At 36.5% G+C, this 18,110-nt stretch overlaps 1 protein-coding gene across 1 annotated transcript in view; it reads left to right on the top strand.

Moving 5' to 3' along the window:
* LOC135219317 (atrial natriuretic peptide receptor 1-like) overlaps positions 1-18,110 on the top strand; it is a 340,308-nt gene that overhangs the window by 202,801 nt on the left and 119,397 nt on the right. The window lies entirely within an intron of this gene.

Raw genomic sequence — 18,110 nt, 5'->3', positions numbered from 1 at the left:
CTAATACTTTCTGAGGAACACTCAAAACAGTTAAAAACTTCAACATGCCGTCTTATTCAGAATAATACGATAGTACACCAATTCCAACAAATGACTTATAAGTTTGTGGCCTACGTGTGTTTCGGCAGGCTTTGCACCGTGTAACCACCAATGGTGTCCAAATAGGAGTCAGGCAAGGTCCTTTATGTATAAAATCATTGATAAGAATGTTTGTCTCTTGAATCCCGCACTGTTTCTGAGAAACTCCAGCGGTTACTATTATTCAAAGTTTGTCTGCGTCACATCACCAAGTATCCGATCTGGAAATTTCAGGAGAACGAGATCGTTGGAATTGTTGATTGTTTGGATGATACGGTTCATTGAGAAGTGACAAAGATGCCTTAAATCTGTAGAACGTGGGATAAATGGATTGCTTAATAAGAGTGATTGTACGATGATGATAATATAAATGAATAAAAAAATGAATAAAATGTGAAAAGAACTATTTTTGGAGACACCAGGATTTTTTCTTCCAATTAATCATGTCTACAAAAATCAAAGCGTCGGCACCAAACATGAAAAGAAATTCTACAAGAAAAGTAATATATTTTTTGCTGACTCACGTTGTAAGCTTACAAACTACTTTGTTGTTGTTGTTGTTGTTGTTGTTGTTGTTGTCGTTGCGGGGTAGGAAAGGTCTATGGAAGAGCCTAAAAAGGTGTTTCGCGATGTGTGAAAGGTACAGAAATTTTAGGAAGGATATTTATGATTTATTAATTAGAACGAATATGTGAAAAATAATGTCTTCGTTAAACAGCACAGAACAATTATTCCTAATAAAATATAGCTTATTTATTTTAATTTTAGTTGGTGAAACAACGCTCTATTTGACTGTAGATTTTAGCACATTTTGATTGACGTTAAAGGTTAGGACTATAATGTTTACAACTTATGCGTGAGGGGAAAATCTTCCACGAGCCTCGAGTAAGCTGGAGGTCGAATCACGCTTGTTTTATTTCTTGGAACATTTCCTTCCTTGTTTGATGGTCATGCTTTGTTTTGTTTTTTTAAATGATTCATTGTAAGAGAATCCTGGGGATTTTTACTTCTTACTTTTAGTGCATTTGAATTAAAGCGGTTTATTTAGTTTTTTATTATTTTATACTTTATAGTTTTGACAGAAATTGTAACCAATTAATATTAGTAGTTAGTAGCTGACGACATTGAAATCTTGTAGAGCCAAAGAAGGTTTTTAAAATCCGTAGCTATTACATTATATTACCGAGTCAAAGAAGTTGCGAAAAATCCGGAGAGTTTCATACCAATTCTGAGATACTGGGAGAGGTCACTGTTGGGTCACAAGAGGTCACTGCTGAATTACTGATCATGAAAGATTGTATTGTCACCGGATCTGAGTCACCGTGCAAAATTTCTAGTCCATCGGACGAACGGAACAGGTCGAAAATTGAGTTACAAGATTTGACCAAGACTAACCAACAAACAGACAAAAGAGCAAGCCAAATGAAAAAGCGTATAATAAAAAGAGGACGTGTTCAGAGAAGGATCAAATTCCCATAGCTGTTCTGATAACTAATCGAATTTTCAAAATATCTATCAGTAAAATTTCAACGTTTATTCTTGTAACTAATCTCACTTTGCCTTTTTTTTTTTTTTTTTTTTAGAGAGATTTCATTAAAAAAAGCTTTCTATTTAATATTTTGTATATCTTTTCGACCGTAAAAATCGACTTCCCTATTAAATCAACCACAATACAGGCCCTTGCATATACCATCCCTGTCTCGTGGCCAGACGCAAGATTTGATAAACGGTGCAACTATTTCCTTATTATGTTCCTGTTTGACACTTGTCCTTTTGACGGGACAGTCACCACTCTTGGGAAATCGTAGAACGTCAAACCTATATATGGAATTCTTATGAGGAAACAACTCTCAGTATTAAAAAGAAAAAAAACCTAGGAATCGCATCCTATTTAAGAGCAAGGAGGACTGGGATCGCTATAGCGATACATTCGGAGCTGCACCTACTTTTGAAGCCTTTCCATTCTGCCTCCGTTCCACCTCCTCTTTCCAGCTCGCTGTCCAGCCACGTGGGCGGAAGTGCCCGATACTCGGCTTCATCGCCAAACTTTCTTGAGTCAGATCGAAATCTCAAGGAAATCTCCTCCTATTCTCAGCTTATTCCGTAGGGTTTCTTATCATTCAGTCGGTAAACAAAGCCTCTTGTCACACATACACACACACATATATCTATATATATATATATATATATATATATATATATATATATATATATATATATATATACATACGCTCACACACACACACACATATATATATATATATATGTGTGTGTGTGTGTGAGTGTGTGACGTATGTATATAGTATATATATATATAATATATATAGATATATATATATATATTTATATATACATATATACAAGCATACATATATACATACAATATATATATTATTATATTATATATATCTATATATATAATTATATATAGTTCATGTGTGTATGTCTTTGTGTCTGTGGGTGTGCGTGGGCGCGCTAAGTTGATGGATGAGTACGTGTAGCATCCGGCTTACATAAAAAAAGAATCATAATTTTAAATAAATGTTCCTTAAACAAGAATGACCAAACAACACGCAATTCACCCCGACGTCGCTTTTATTTCTCACACAGAAATTATTAACTAGGCCAACGTCAAGAAAACGCACCCACGTTGAAAACTGAAGGGGGGAAAAAGGGAACAATGTTCCGGTAGAGTGGGTCTTTCTATTATAAAAAAAACAAATAGAAATAGTTCTGGCGCATTTCGGAGATCTACTCCATAGGACGGGCGGCATCTGCTAGTGACAGCATTCTTTATTGGACTTTCAACTGAAGAGAGGCTTTGATAAAGTAAGCTGCCACTGAAGCTGAAAAGGAAGTAAAGGATGAGAGACACATTCGAGAAGAGTTTACTGGGCAGCACTTGGGTGGCGCCTCATGAAATCAATACAAGTGAAATAACAGCAGTAATCGCATTTACGAGGAAAATGGAAACCATAAGAAAAAAAAGAGTGATAATTAATGGTGGCTTATGTTTCCCGTTAGCATTATCCTGGAGATGAAAAGAGTAGTGAGACATTTCCCTGAAAAAAAGCGGACGCCATATCTTAAAACTAACCATAGAATCTTATTGAAAGTAATCTCGTTACGTTTCCCACACCCAAATGCCCTATTAATTACTAATATAACCCAACCTAACCTAACCTAACCTAGGGCATGGCAAAATAAAAGGGGGGAGCGCGCCTGGTGCAATACAAGCATACATCTCGGGAATTTGCTTCCGTAACTGCGTAAGTATACTGGAAAAGATATGAAAAGTCTTGAAATAGTAATTGTGAGAATTGAGGAAATTTAATAAAATCTTATAATAGATAAAGATAAATGTGCAAAAAGTTGAGTAGCGTAAACTCTCATTCTCTCTGACTTTCTTCCACTTTATCCACTTATCTGTCTCTCCATCTATCGAACGCTCAGGCTACCTGTCCTTGTATCCAAGGTCATTTAAATATGCTCGGAGTATCTGTCCATCTGAGTATCGATTATATAATGGCTGGCACTTTCACGCGCCCTCTGAGCCTTGGCCTTCCTCACAAAGGCTCATCACTTCAGTCCACACGTGGAACCAACGCATCATTTGCACAGGTGAAACTAATGACGAGTTTCGTAGAATAGCCTCCCAGGCGGCAGATGGACTTTCTCATAAGGGAGGATCCGACAGCGTCAAATTGCTGAGGCAAGTGTTGAGCTCATTACAGCGGATGTGTTTGCTTGTAATTTGTGCAAAAGACAAGAGCAAGCTGAGTGGCAGGTTCTAGGATATAGAGGAACCTCTTAAGGTTACGATCAGTGTTTAGATCATAAGCATCCTGCTTCATAAGCACAAACTGGAGAGTTTTTTTGCGATTGAACACGTGTGTGTATATATATTATATATATATATATTATATTGATAATAATATATTATATATCAAATATATTAATATATATAGATATATGTATATATATATTATATATATTATTGATATATATCATATATATATAATAATATATATATATATATGTAATATATATATATATATATATAGATAGATAGATATAGATATATATATATATATATATATATATATATATATATATATATATATATATATATATATATATATATATATATATATATATATATATATAGGTGACCGGTAAATTCCACCATGGTAAATTCCACAACGGAAAATTTCTCCACGGTAAATTCCACCACTGCATATTCCACCTCGGGGGTTATTGGAATATCACCGTGACGCAATTGTTTACGACTTTTAAACTTGGTTGTTTAAACTTAAATGAGAGGCATGAATTATCAAATCTTTAAAAATTTACTTTGTGCTTCTACTTTTCTCTCTCATTTATTTAAATTTTGGAAGCACTCAACAAGGCAACTTTTATCTCATCTGAGAAGAACAAACGAAAGCTGTGTGATGAAGAGAATTATATTTATGAAAAGCATACAGATAACAGTAGCAAAACTAAAACATACTAGCGTTGTGAAAACTTTTATAAAGGTTTCCGAGCTAGAATAAATACAACTTTGAACTGCATTGAACCAGAAGTTATTCTTTACACTGGATCCCATAATCCCCCAGCAAGCAGTGCAGGCGATAATGCTGGAAAGGCAGTTCCTTCAATGAAGAGCGAGGTAGAGAACTGGCACAGTATCTACTCGAGAAGTAATAGCTAATGCTGTACAAGATTTCGATAAAGAAGCAAAGTCACAGTTGCAAACTATTCCTGGACTTTCACGTAACATACGTAACTGGAGGCAACATTCTTTAGGAATTCCAGTGCTTCCAACTTGTAGGACAGGATTTGAAATTCCTTCTACAGCGAAGTACTTGGAAACTGGCTCTTTGTTTTTGGCCTTTAGTTTTTTCCTTAGAAAAAAGACTTGGACGATCTAGAAAGTTCTAGAAATTGGGCCTGTGATGGAACTTTTAAGGTGTCGCCTAGTTTGTGGGGGATCATGTGTGCCAAGGCTATTTGCATTACGTCCTGACAGAAAAGAATTGTCAGCTGGCAACTTTTCCCATGGATTTTGAAAAAGCTCTCCATAATTCATTTGTTTCTGTGTTTCCACATTCTGAAGTAGTTGGATGTGTTTTTCATCTCGGAGGAAGATCTGTGCGATTGGTGAGAGTCGGGGGTACAACAACTATGAGAGTTTCCAGCTCAAAATAAAGTGTTTTACTGCTTTAGCATTTTTACCAATTGAGGACGTCGTCCATGGATTGGAAGATTTATCCGATGATGAAGACATCCCTTCCGAGTTTATCGTTTATTTTGAGACAACATATATTAGGACAGTGAGGGGACGTGGTCTTCGTCGACGAAGAGAAACCCGTTTCCGATTGAACTTTGGAATGTTCGTGACCGCGTTTTAAATGAACTACCAAGAGCGAATAATACAGCCGAAGGTTTCCACGTTTTGCGATTCTCGATCATTGTCGTCTGCATCCCTCATTTCAATTCTGATTCTTTCTGAGTTTTATCTGCCGAAGCATTGTTTCATCCATGAGGGACAGCCAGTCCTGCTGATACTGCTTCCTTCGCGCAGCTCTCTCGCAGCAGTTAGCTGCAATGCTTCCAAATGGATAATAAATAACGGCTGAAAGGGGAAACTGAGGTATGTATATGCGAGGGCACTGCGGTCACTTTGTTGCCATTAGCAACAGTACTAGTGGCAATGCTGAAAATAGCAACAATAATAGGTAGTGGCCCGTAGGGGGATAGTGCTCTCAGTGCACCGCACTTAAGGTTCTTTGCAGCAGAGTCCCTTCGGCCCCCTAGCTGCAACCCCTTTCGTCATTTCTTTCACTGTCCCTCCTTTCTTATTCTCTTTCTTCCGTCTTACTTCCCACCCTCTCGTAACAATTGATTCATAGTGCAACTGCTTTGAGGTTTCCCTCCTGTCACGCCTTTCAAACCTTTTACTGTTAAATTCCGCTTCAGCGCTGAATGACCTCAAAGGTCCCAATGCTTGGCCTTTGAGAACATCAGCAAGATACTATGATGCTTGATGTTTTGGAAAATATTTTCATCAATTTCAGTTTCAGTTCGATTGCGACGCAGATAAAAGCAACATTCCATTTTCTGATGAGTCTGAAATTGGTTTGAAAATATGTTTTCATGACACAAATAAAAAATGGATATCCGCATGGCGACACAAAAATAATGGTTATGAGGGACTGAGACGCGCATATTTACGAAGTGGCAGCAACGTGAAAGGAACTTGATCGATTTTTTCCTACTTCTCTTCCATGGTTTTGAATCCATACAGTAGTCTATTTGATTTCTAGTTTCTAATAGCTCTTCCTTCTTCTTTTTCACGAAAGGTATCGGAGTGATAAAACCACCACGCTCTCCGATCGCCGTGGGCTTTTCACGAAGCTCCGCAGAAAAATATTTCATCATATTTAAACTTTCTGGCTGTGTCCTGTCACCTCTCGCACTCGTGAGATGAAGAATTGCGGGGAAAAAAGCAAACCAAGTATCCATTTCTCCTTATGACGAATTTGACGAGCAAGACCCGTGGCGCATGGGCCAAAGGACCTCACGACGTGAGGCTGAACTGGTGGGATCTGGAGGCAACAGTGTTGGTTCGGCGGTGGGCGAGTTTGCTAGTGGTGCTTTCCGCCGCTCACGACGTCAGTGTTGAACAAAGGCTGCGAGGCCCTTTCTGTCAAATCGTATATTCCGATACAGTTCGTGAGATTTCGCTTTATATTCGTGTATTCTTGTGCGTCCGTTGCGATCAAGTCAGCTATTCATACGATGCCCAAGTACTATCAATATTTTAACTGTTATGCAACGTGGTTCGAGTAAAATGATCAGTATTACAAGTGACGTCTCTTTAAGACCGAGTCTCGCCGAGAATATTATTGCAGATTCGGTCAATGTGATTCACTTCTTTTGAAAGCTGGAGCCTTAAGCCCATCATAAAATATAAAATCCCCGTCTGTGTATAAATCCCTAAAGAATAGAGGAAGCTTCGAGGCGACAATACAGCGAGCGAGGGAACCCGCGGCAACAACATTCAAGACGAAAACCGCGAAAGCCGTCCAAGGAGGGACTTCGGATTTCCTTCGGTTGTTGAATAAAGTCACTGGAAGTCATCCACATTCATTAATTCGTGTAGCAAATGCTGTTTAATCAGGAGATGAAGAAGATGACGTAAGGTTTATAGACATGACAACACGGAAATAGACACTTCCAAATTTTCGAAAACCAAGTCATTCGAGTGTAACTTCTGGTACAATTGCATAACAATCAAAGTTAATCTATAGACATCCTAGTTTCAGTCACTTTCAAGATCAGAAAGAAACTAACCAAATGGAAAGAAAAGGTAACAACGTGAAAGCATTCTCTTGCCAGAGGGAACTTTCAAACAATGCGAGCCAACTTTAACCAGCTAGAGATATAAAAAGGAAACACCAAAGGTCAGGAGGTGGAACGTAAAGTATCACTTGGCATTCCCAGCTGACGCGCTCTACATCACTGGGAGATGGTTGACAACCCTCTGGGGACACCGCCAGCCATAAACTAAAGGCGCCCCTTGCATATGAACACGCGTGCATTCAGGAAAAAGGAGTAAGCCAGGGAATGAATACACGAATGAGAGATCTGTTGACAGACGTGCCTCAGTAGTAATGGCGATTTGACATTCAGAATCGTATTATATACTTGAGAAAAATTCGTCATTGAGATCATTCTGAAAACCTAGATTGAGCTCCCTCTAGGGGACGATCCAAGAGCGACCGAACCCAGTTTCTATCGGCTTAACGTCATCTTGAGTCAGGCCGAAGGAAGGAAGACTGGTCAACCGAGTCCGAAATGTCATCCGATTCCGTACCGCTGTTGGCCCATGCAACCCCAGTCACTGTCACTCCGGCTCCTGACGGAATCGCCGACGGTGGTGCCCTTTGCAACGATGACACCGGCGCCACTTCGGAAGAAGCTGATCCATCAACTTCGACAGAAAAGGAAAAGGGAGGACGGATCACCCTCACCTTGAATTCACTGCCTCCTCCAGGAGGTTTCCTGTCTCCCCTGGAATGCACAACCCCCAAGGGACCAGGCAGCAGGTCGTTCTGTGTCCTCGACTGCCGCTACTGTCGGTACGTGTGTGAGGGCCGGATATGCCCGTCGGGGGCTGCGTCCCCCATTCGCAGCCCCAATCCGAGGTCTCCAATGGCCTTCTTTCCATCGAGAGGACCAGCAGGCAGTAAGTAGTCAACTTTATTTTACCATACGTAAGTGAGCAAACAATATACTCACACCGCTGTCACACGCACATATACACACTCACATGTGTGATGACCTTTTCATCCATTAAAATTATTTTATATATACGTTTAATCTTAGTTTCTGTTGGCAAAATCGATTCTTCTTTGCAATCACTTATTCCACTGTATATACTCTGGTTGAAAATGCCTGAAAACAAAGGTAAAGGCTCTACCAATCCATTGTTTCCAATTCCTCGTGGCCATGAACTCTCTTTATGTTTATATATATATATATATATATATATAATATATATATATATATATATATATATATATGTGTGTGTGTGTGTGTGTGTGTGTGTGTGTGTGTGTGTGTGTGTGTGTGTATGCATTAAGCTACAAATGTCCTTTGATATCGAAATCACTCTACCTCGGAATCAAGATGTTGTCATATATGTTAACTGAAATACCTGAATTCTACAGCGATTTGTAAGGTCGGAATCGGCATCAACTCATACCTCACTTGTTGGCCGAGTCAAAAGGAGACGTCCCTGAAGTCCTGATTTCTCCTCTGTGCGCTGGTTCGAATCCACCAGAGGAAAACGAAATTATTATCAGCTAAAAATTACCCTTCTGTTAACATGTATGAAAAGATATTGATTCCGAATGGATATTGAAGGACACTTGCAGCTTAATGCATGTATATATATATATAATATATATAATATATATATATATATATATATATAATATATATATGTGTGTGTGTGTGTGTGTGTGTGTGTGTGTGTGTGTGGCCAAAAGGAATAGGAAACAATGGATTTATAGATCCTTCGACTTTGCTGTAAGATATTTTCAACCAAACTACATACAGTGGAGTGTGTGATTAGATTACAAAGAGGAATCGACTTGACGGAGAAAAGCTGAGATTAAAGTTCTGCATAATCATATCAATGGACATAAAGGTCATGAGCTCTTTCAGGCGAGGAATAACTCAAGCATTTGGATAAAAGAGGGCGAGCATCTAAAGCGTTTCAATGAGGATTTTTGATTCAGTGGATCTTCTCTTTAATCTCCTTTTGACATCTTTTGCATAGGTCTGGGATTGAATCAATATGACTTCCATTCGTCAGATTCAAGGATATTTCTGGACATGGTATTTCACATTCATTTTACTATTCAGCTATGGAAACGGTCACTCCCATGTGGTCTTTACTCTACGCGCACAAAAACAACGCTATCTCTTGGCAGTTTCTAAGTCAGTATTTAAGCTTTTTTATTACACCTGATTCCTTACTTCTCTGGACCAAATAAAATGACTCACAGTCCAGATATGCCATTTCATAAACGCTGTTTCTACTTTGGCACCGATGATGTCTCATGATCACAAGATTCTTAGCATCGTTAGGTAAAATTATTAAATGTACTTTGAATATTTTCAACACTAATTTAATTGACACAATATATACTATATATATATATATATATATATATATATATATATATATATATATATATATATATATATATATATGTATGTATGTATATATATATATATCTTATATATCTATATATATGTATGTATATATACATATATCTATATCTATATATATGTATGTATGTATATATATATATATATATATATATATATATATATATATATATATATATATATATATATATATACCGGGTGTTTCAAAATTATAGGGGGCCCCCTCCACAGAACAAATATAAAGTTATGAAGTTTTCTGCTATAGCCTATCTCCAAGTACATTATCTTAAGTTTCTATTAAGCTATTTTTCATTTTACATTTCTTGTATTTTTAGACTGAGTGACAGAGTTAGATACAGCCATGGCTAACGACTCGGGGGAAATCAGATGGATTGTCCGAATCCAGGCTATAACCTTCAGAGAGGCCAGGGATGCTGGCACATCCTTCATTTCACGTTCCTGGATAGCTAAATACATTAAAAGAGATGAGTCCTTTGTTAAAAGAAACTGGAACAAAAATCCATATGACTGTCATTGTGAATTTTCCTCTGTTTCACACCCAAACGGCTAATGTGAATCATCAAAGAAAAAGGACAGTCATGGAATGGCAAATACTTCAGAGAAACTGTGCTTACTGATGGAGTATTTCCTTTCCTAAAGATTCTGTAAATGTGATATCTGTTGAAGAAGTCACATTTTTGCAAGATAAGGCACCATGTTTCAAAGCTCTTCAGACACAGGAACTGCTTCAAAACAGTGCTAACGATTTCTTCTCGTCAAGTGAATTTCCAGGTAGCTCCCCTGACCTTAATATGGGTGAAAACATTGGTAGTATCTTAAAGGATCATGTTGAAGCGAAAACTATGATTCTATACCAAGCCACGACGACCTGCGAAGAGAGGTGACCGAAGTGCTCAGGGAAATGGAGTTTGAGTCTCAGCTTTTTTGCGATTTGCTAAAATCATACCCCTCAAGAATGCAGGCTGTGGTACAGGCAGATGGAGGCCACACAAAATATTAAATACTCAGAGAGAAATTTAAATAAATACCTGTTCTGAATTACTTTTATTTTTGTCCATATCAATTTTAGTTTATGCTGTAGAGGGGAGGGTGCTCTAATTTCGAAACACCCTGTATATATATATATATATATATATATATATATATATATATATATATTATTATATAATATATATATATATATATATATATATATATATATATATATATAATATATTATATATATAATATATATATATGTGTGTGTGTGTGTGTGTGTCATATCACATTACCGTGAGTCATATACATACATCGAGCTACAATTGTCCTTTAATATCTAATTCACTCTACCTCGGAATTATTATATTTTCATATATGCTTAACTGAAGGGGAATTTTATTAGGCGATAATAGAATTGTCGGCACCCGGCCGTGAACCCAGGATTTGTATGGTGTCCTGGGTTCGCGCCCGGGCGCCGACAATTCTATTATCGCCTCATAAAATTCCCCTTCGGTTAAGCATATATGAAAATATATTAATTCCGAGGTAGAGTGAATTAGATATTAAAGAACATTTGTAGCTCGATGTATGACATACTATATATATATATATATATATATATATATATATATATATATATATATATATATATATATATATATATATATATATATATATATAATATATATAGATATATGTATTATATATATATATATATATATATATATATATATATATATATACATATATATATATATATATATATATATATATATTTATACAACGCATGAGGCGCAAAAGAGTACACATTAAGCAGGTGTCAATAAGACCACAAAACACATTGTACCCTCTGGTTACATATCCGTAATGTAACACAAACTCGATCCATGAAGATACACAACTCACAAATAGATTTGCTTTCCAGGTCAGCTTCCCGTAAATGACCTCTTCCATTATTAAATAGCCTTTATTTAGATTGCTCACTGCATGTAATTAACATAAAGGTCAGCGCTACTAACATTAGCAATTAGTCATATACCATCATAAAACATAGGCAATGTATTGAACGTATGACCACACGGATGACGCCTTACTTATTTTTAAATGAATTCAGAATTCGGTCTGTGCAACAAATTACAAATGCGGTAAGCATATACTGAGTATTTAAATAAACACAGGAATTTTACGATAGTCAAATATATATATATATATATATATATATATATATATATATATATATATATGTGTGTGTGTGTGTGTGTGTGTGTGTGTGTGTAATATATATATATATATATATATATATATACGATATATATATATATATATATATATATATATATATATATATATATAATGTGCGCCCACTTAACTTCTCGAATTCTCCGGTTTTTTTTTTTTTTTTTTGATACATGAAGCAAGTATGATATATGATGTCCCATAACCACAACGAGGTCACGCTGTCGACCTGACCAAGAGAGGGAAAAAACTCCATTGCCGCCGTACAAATAATGTCGAATTCAGATAGTTTGTTAGAGCTGGAGTAGACCCAGCCTCGCCAACGTGGCCAAGTGGGTAACAGAACAGAGAGGAATGTGAATAGAAAGTAATAAACGAAAGTTTAAAAAAATGAAAACCGAATGAATTCACCAAACAGAAGTCCAGTGGAACCGGACGTTCAACGGAGGACGCCATAACCCAGATAGACAGTCCATCCGCGGCCTCTGAATGAATGTGGAAATTGAATTCGGTTCGTCGTGAAGCTCAGCCCATCCGTTTCCAGAGGGAATTCCTTTGGTATTTTGTAGAACGTGTTCTATGGAAGGCTCTGAATGTGAATGGCAAAAGGTTCACAGATGTTTTCCAGTAGAGAACTATTAGTATTATTCAGATGAAACCTATTCACACGGAACAATCCCACCAAAGGGGCCACTGATTTGAAATCCATGCTTCCAAAGATTCTTAAGGTGTTCATTGGTAAAAACTATGATTAGGTAACGGAAAATACAGAAGAAGTCCCAACACAGGCCGGAATGATTGATTGACTTATGAAATTCAGGCAGTAAGCCAAACATTAGGGCAATTTCGACCACTCTAAAAGAAGGAACTAGGAGAAAAAAAGCACAGTTAGAAACAGAAGTAATAGTTGTAACTGTCGGACAGCAAGGCAGAAAAAAGGAACCTGGAATAGAAGAAAATTAAAAGGACAAACAATTAAATTAGCGAGGAGCGGAAGAGACGCTGTAAACAACCTGTAGTAATACCGGAATTAAAAAAAAAAAAATATTCACGTGGAAGTAGAATCGAACCAAATAAATTACATACCAGAACCGATTCTTTGATACTGGAAAGAAAAAAAATGGATGTAATTAAACTGCCTGATAATATATACTAATGATGTGAATTAGAAATTATAATAATATTTAGCCATTATGAGAAAGAGTGCCACGAAGCTACTGGCATTTAAAAAATACATGTCAAGGAGTGCATCTGCACCTGAGGGAGAAGAAGACTTTGTAAATGATCAGGAATCAGGAAACTTATTGGAGCCTAATTCGAGTAACAAGTTATGTATGATATATATATATATATATATGTGTATATATATAATGTATATACATAATTATATATGGATATTATATATATATATAATATATGTTATATATATATATATGTCTGTATATATATTATATATATATATGTATATATATATATATATATTATATATATATAATGAAGGCAGGGGAAGGACACCAACAGGTCAGGAAACTCATATTTATTAGGTTGCAACGTTTTGAAGCCAACAGCAGGCCTCATTTTCAAGCTACAAAGTAACATTATCTAATTAGTTCAATAAAATTAAGTTACAATATTAAAATACACAGTATAAGGTACAATAAAACAATCACAGTTAAAAATACGAATAAGAACGAACCGTTGAGTGTGGAGACAGAGGAAGGACTAACCAAAAAACGTAAACTGCTCACGAGAGGTCAAGAGGTGTAGACGTGGCATGGGTGTTCAGTGAGGTGACCAGTTTTTAAATAAACAGTTTCTTGACTTTTGCTGTGCTTCCCCTGACTTCATTGTATTGTTGAGATTAGTGTGTGTGTGTGCATTCTAAATGAAACGTTAATTTATTAAGAAGCCACGAAAGAAAGTGAAACAACGGAGTATGCTACGAGATCTTACGACTCGAGGTCCTTTGCTTAGCAGACTACTAAGTAAAGGACCTCGAGTCGAAAGATCTCGCAGCACACACCATTGTTTCACTTTCCTTCATGGCTTCTACCTTTATTTTTATATTAATAACGTTCCAAATTTTCGTGATTCAGTTATATACACACACATTATATATATATATATATATATAATATATATATATATATATATATATATATATATATATATATGTGTGTGTGTGTGTGTGTGTGTGTATGTGTGTGTGTGCGTGTGAGTATACACTCATGTATTTTAGGGAAACAGTAAAAAGGTAAAATAAATGAATAAAGTGGGTACGTGCACACGCCCTCCCACAGTGACTTCTTGTTTGAAAACTGACAAGCTATTACTGGTAATTGCCGTTTTCTGAAAATGTGTTTTTGGTGATTTTCAGACAAGAAAAATTCTAAAAAGCAATTGAGAGGTGACTTAGTACCAAAATATTCTTCAAATCTCTACTTCGCCCACTGGAATTGTGGTTCGTTATCAAAAAGGCTTTGCTAGGATGACGCTTCTACGTTGGAGGGAGAAAATCTGATGAAATTCACTGCCATAGAACTCGATAGTCAGAATGAAAGAAAACTGTGAGTGTCTGAAAGCAGGATGACAATCGTCTTTGGATGCATTAAATTATGTTATCTGGAAGAAACTGATATACTGAGCGTTCTCTCTCTGCTCTTTTCGATTTAGTTGGAGGAATAGGACTATATTGAGCAACAAGGAAGCTAGTCGAACTAATAAAAAAGGCTTACTAGAGCTTATTAACAATGGGAGCAACCAGCCCAGAATCTCAAAAATCATTTTCTTCCGCAGGCCGCGCTGATTCGAAATTAGTTCTCGGTTTCCCCCAAAAAACACGAGATGCATTATGGGTTTTAAGATCATGCTTCTCCAGTGCTATTTAGCTCATGATTCCCTCACTACAGTAAAAAAAATCGTTGCAAAATCTTGCTTTTAATTTCTTTGAAAAAATTACGCTATGAGACATTTTCTTTATTTCATAGTACCCCTTTTACATCAATATTAGTACTAGCGGAGTCAAAAGCCCATTGCATTCATGAGTGCTGATTAAAATATCCGCAAATTTCAAATCCACACATGCATGTGTAGCAGATCCACCAAACACATGCGTGTAGCATTACAAACACCGTTGTTTAATCGTTTCACACATGCACATGCATGTGTAGCAGATACAAACACCGTGTATTAATCGATTTCACACATGCACACACATGCATGTGTAGCAGATACAAACACCGTGTATTAATCGATTTCACACATGCACACACATGCATGTGTAGCAGATACAAACACCGTGTATTAATCGATTTCACACATGCACACACATACATGTGTAGCAGATATAAACACCGTGTATTAATCGATTTCACACATGCACACACATACATGTGTAGCAGATACAAACACCGTGTATTAATCGATTTTCACACATGCATGTGTGCAGATACAAACACGTGTATTAATCGATCCACTCACACATATATGTGTAGCAGATACAAACACCGTGTATTATCGATTTCACACACACACATCATGTGTGCGATCAAACACGTGTATTAATCGATTTCACACATGCACACACATACATGTGTAGCAGATACAAACACCGTGTATTAATCGAATCCACGCATGCACACACATGCATGTGTAGCAAATACAAGCACCGTGTAACAATCGAATCCGCACAGACACACACATGCATGTGTAGCAAATAAAATATGTGTGCCAACGTGTAGGCAAGTGAGTTGGATATTTTATGTACCAAAGTAAACTCAGGAAGAAAGAGGATGATATTACGAAATTCATTTAGTAAAGAAACTAAAGTATAAAATTATCTTTGTGTTATGCAATGACGTATCCTATAAGGCAAAATGGCCGTGAGTAAAGAAACGAACTCTAAGCAGAGATAAAAGTAAGGTGCTACTATGGGAGGCGGTCTACCCGCGTGTTTCTACACTGTTTCGCCAAAGTAAAGTACTGGCCCCTCGGCGATCAAGTGTCCCTAAGTGCACTTGATCACATTTGAGCCCCGAGAGACTCTTATTAAAATCATTGGACCCCCTAACCCTAAGCACACAGCCTATTCTAGTAGCACCAAAAGCAGTAGTAGAATCAACGCGAGACATGAAAATCAAGTTATAGCTAAATAGGAGATGAATCAGATTCGATCAAAACATGAGAATGTAGTCGATAAAGATTTGTAGAAAGCGTTTGTCAGAGGGAAATAGCACAACCCACATTTACGAAGAAGAAAAAACGGCAACATATCTTCGCAAACAAAAATGATGGTATCACTTTTCAGAATCCATCAGAAAGGGCAGAATCTGCTTCGAGAGGAAAATAGGAGGCAGAAAGGATCCCAAAATCTCGCCGAATAAGAAAGAGCCGTGATGGACGCGGACTCTTTCGCATCTCTTTTGGAGGCGCATTTGAAATTCGGACGAATATTCAGATTATGGAAATTTTAGGAGAAAGTAAGGCCTCGGAATACATTCATCTTCCCCGTCTCATAGTACTTCATTCCTTTCTTCCATATGAACGATGAGTGAGGTTTTACGAAGTCTGAGAGAAACTAAAGCCTCCTCTACAGAGCATTTTCATGACAGCCAGCGGGTATGCTTTCGCTTCAAATGAGTTATTGACGATTATCCACCATTTCCAAAAGGTACTCTTTCCAATCTCGGTCGCTGACTCGTTTCCAACTTGCTTGCGATGTATATGTTATAGGTAGCCGATGTCTGTTTAGACGTAATATGCTCTTTGTTATATGTGATATATCAATATTTTAATGAATTATGTTACTTGGGCGGCAACCTCATGTCTCTCTCGATAAGGATTGTCTTTGAAAACTTCCTGAGACTGTCTTCGTCTTTGACTTACGGACAAGGAAAACTGCACCAGATACTAATACAGCGAGATCTTTTGAATGATTTTCTTTCATTAATGTGTTTCAATATTAGCAGCCTATTGTAGACCCTATTACCTGTAGGGTTACCCCATTCCAAGCGAGTCTTTACTAGTTAACTTTACGATCGATGATGGTACAGCTTCAGCCATAACTAACATCATTTTATCACACACACACACACACACACACACAGAGTTAAAAAAGCATAGACTCATTCAGGGTCTAAATACATTGATGGTCTCAGCAAATAAAGCCGCTGACTTCCATATGTGTGTGTGTGTGTATGTATATATATATATATATATATATATATATATATATATATATATATATATTTGTGTGTGGGTGTCTTCGCATAGACGCAGAACTGTATCTGCAATTAAATAGCCGGGCAAACTCCATCCCTCCTGAAAACAACAGTAACGTAATGGGTAGCCCATTATCCAGAATGAAAAAAAAGAAGCTGAAAACCGAGATAATCCCAAAAAAATTCAAGGAAAAAAGGAAGAGTATACAAATTAGAGTTTATCCAGAGTTAATATACCATTATGCATAAAATCTTGACATCTTCCACGTGAGTGGTCCTACTAATGGGCTCTCTCTCTCTCTCTCTCGTCTCTCTCTGCTCTGCTCTCTCTCTCTCTCTCTAATTATTTTCTTCTCAGTTTTCTCAGTACCAAATAAACTGGAAGGTTATCATGACAGATACCATATATATATATATATATATATATATATATATATATATATATATATATATATATTATATATATATAGATATATATATATAGAGATATATATATATATATATTTATATAGTATATATATATATATATATATATATCTCTATATATATATATATATATATATATATATATATATATCTATCATATATATATGTAAATATATATCATATAGATATATATATATATATATATATATATATATATATATATATATAGTATGTATGTATGTATGTATGGGTGTGTGTGTGTGCGCGCGCGCTCGTGCGTAATGAGGTTTGATAAACAAGACATATACTTTGCCCAACTTCCTTTACTGTGAACATCAGTCAGAATGGTCTACTACTTATTCATATTATTGACCTAATTTCAGAGGATTAGGATATGAACCATCTTAT

The sequence above is a fragment of the Macrobrachium nipponense genome, chromosome 1 (assembly GCF_015104395.2).
Source record: "Macrobrachium nipponense isolate FS-2020 chromosome 1, ASM1510439v2, whole genome shotgun sequence".
Taxonomy (NCBI): domain Eukaryota; kingdom Metazoa; phylum Arthropoda; class Malacostraca; order Decapoda; family Palaemonidae; genus Macrobrachium; species Macrobrachium nipponense.
This window is presented reverse-complemented; position numbering and strand designations above follow the sequence as displayed.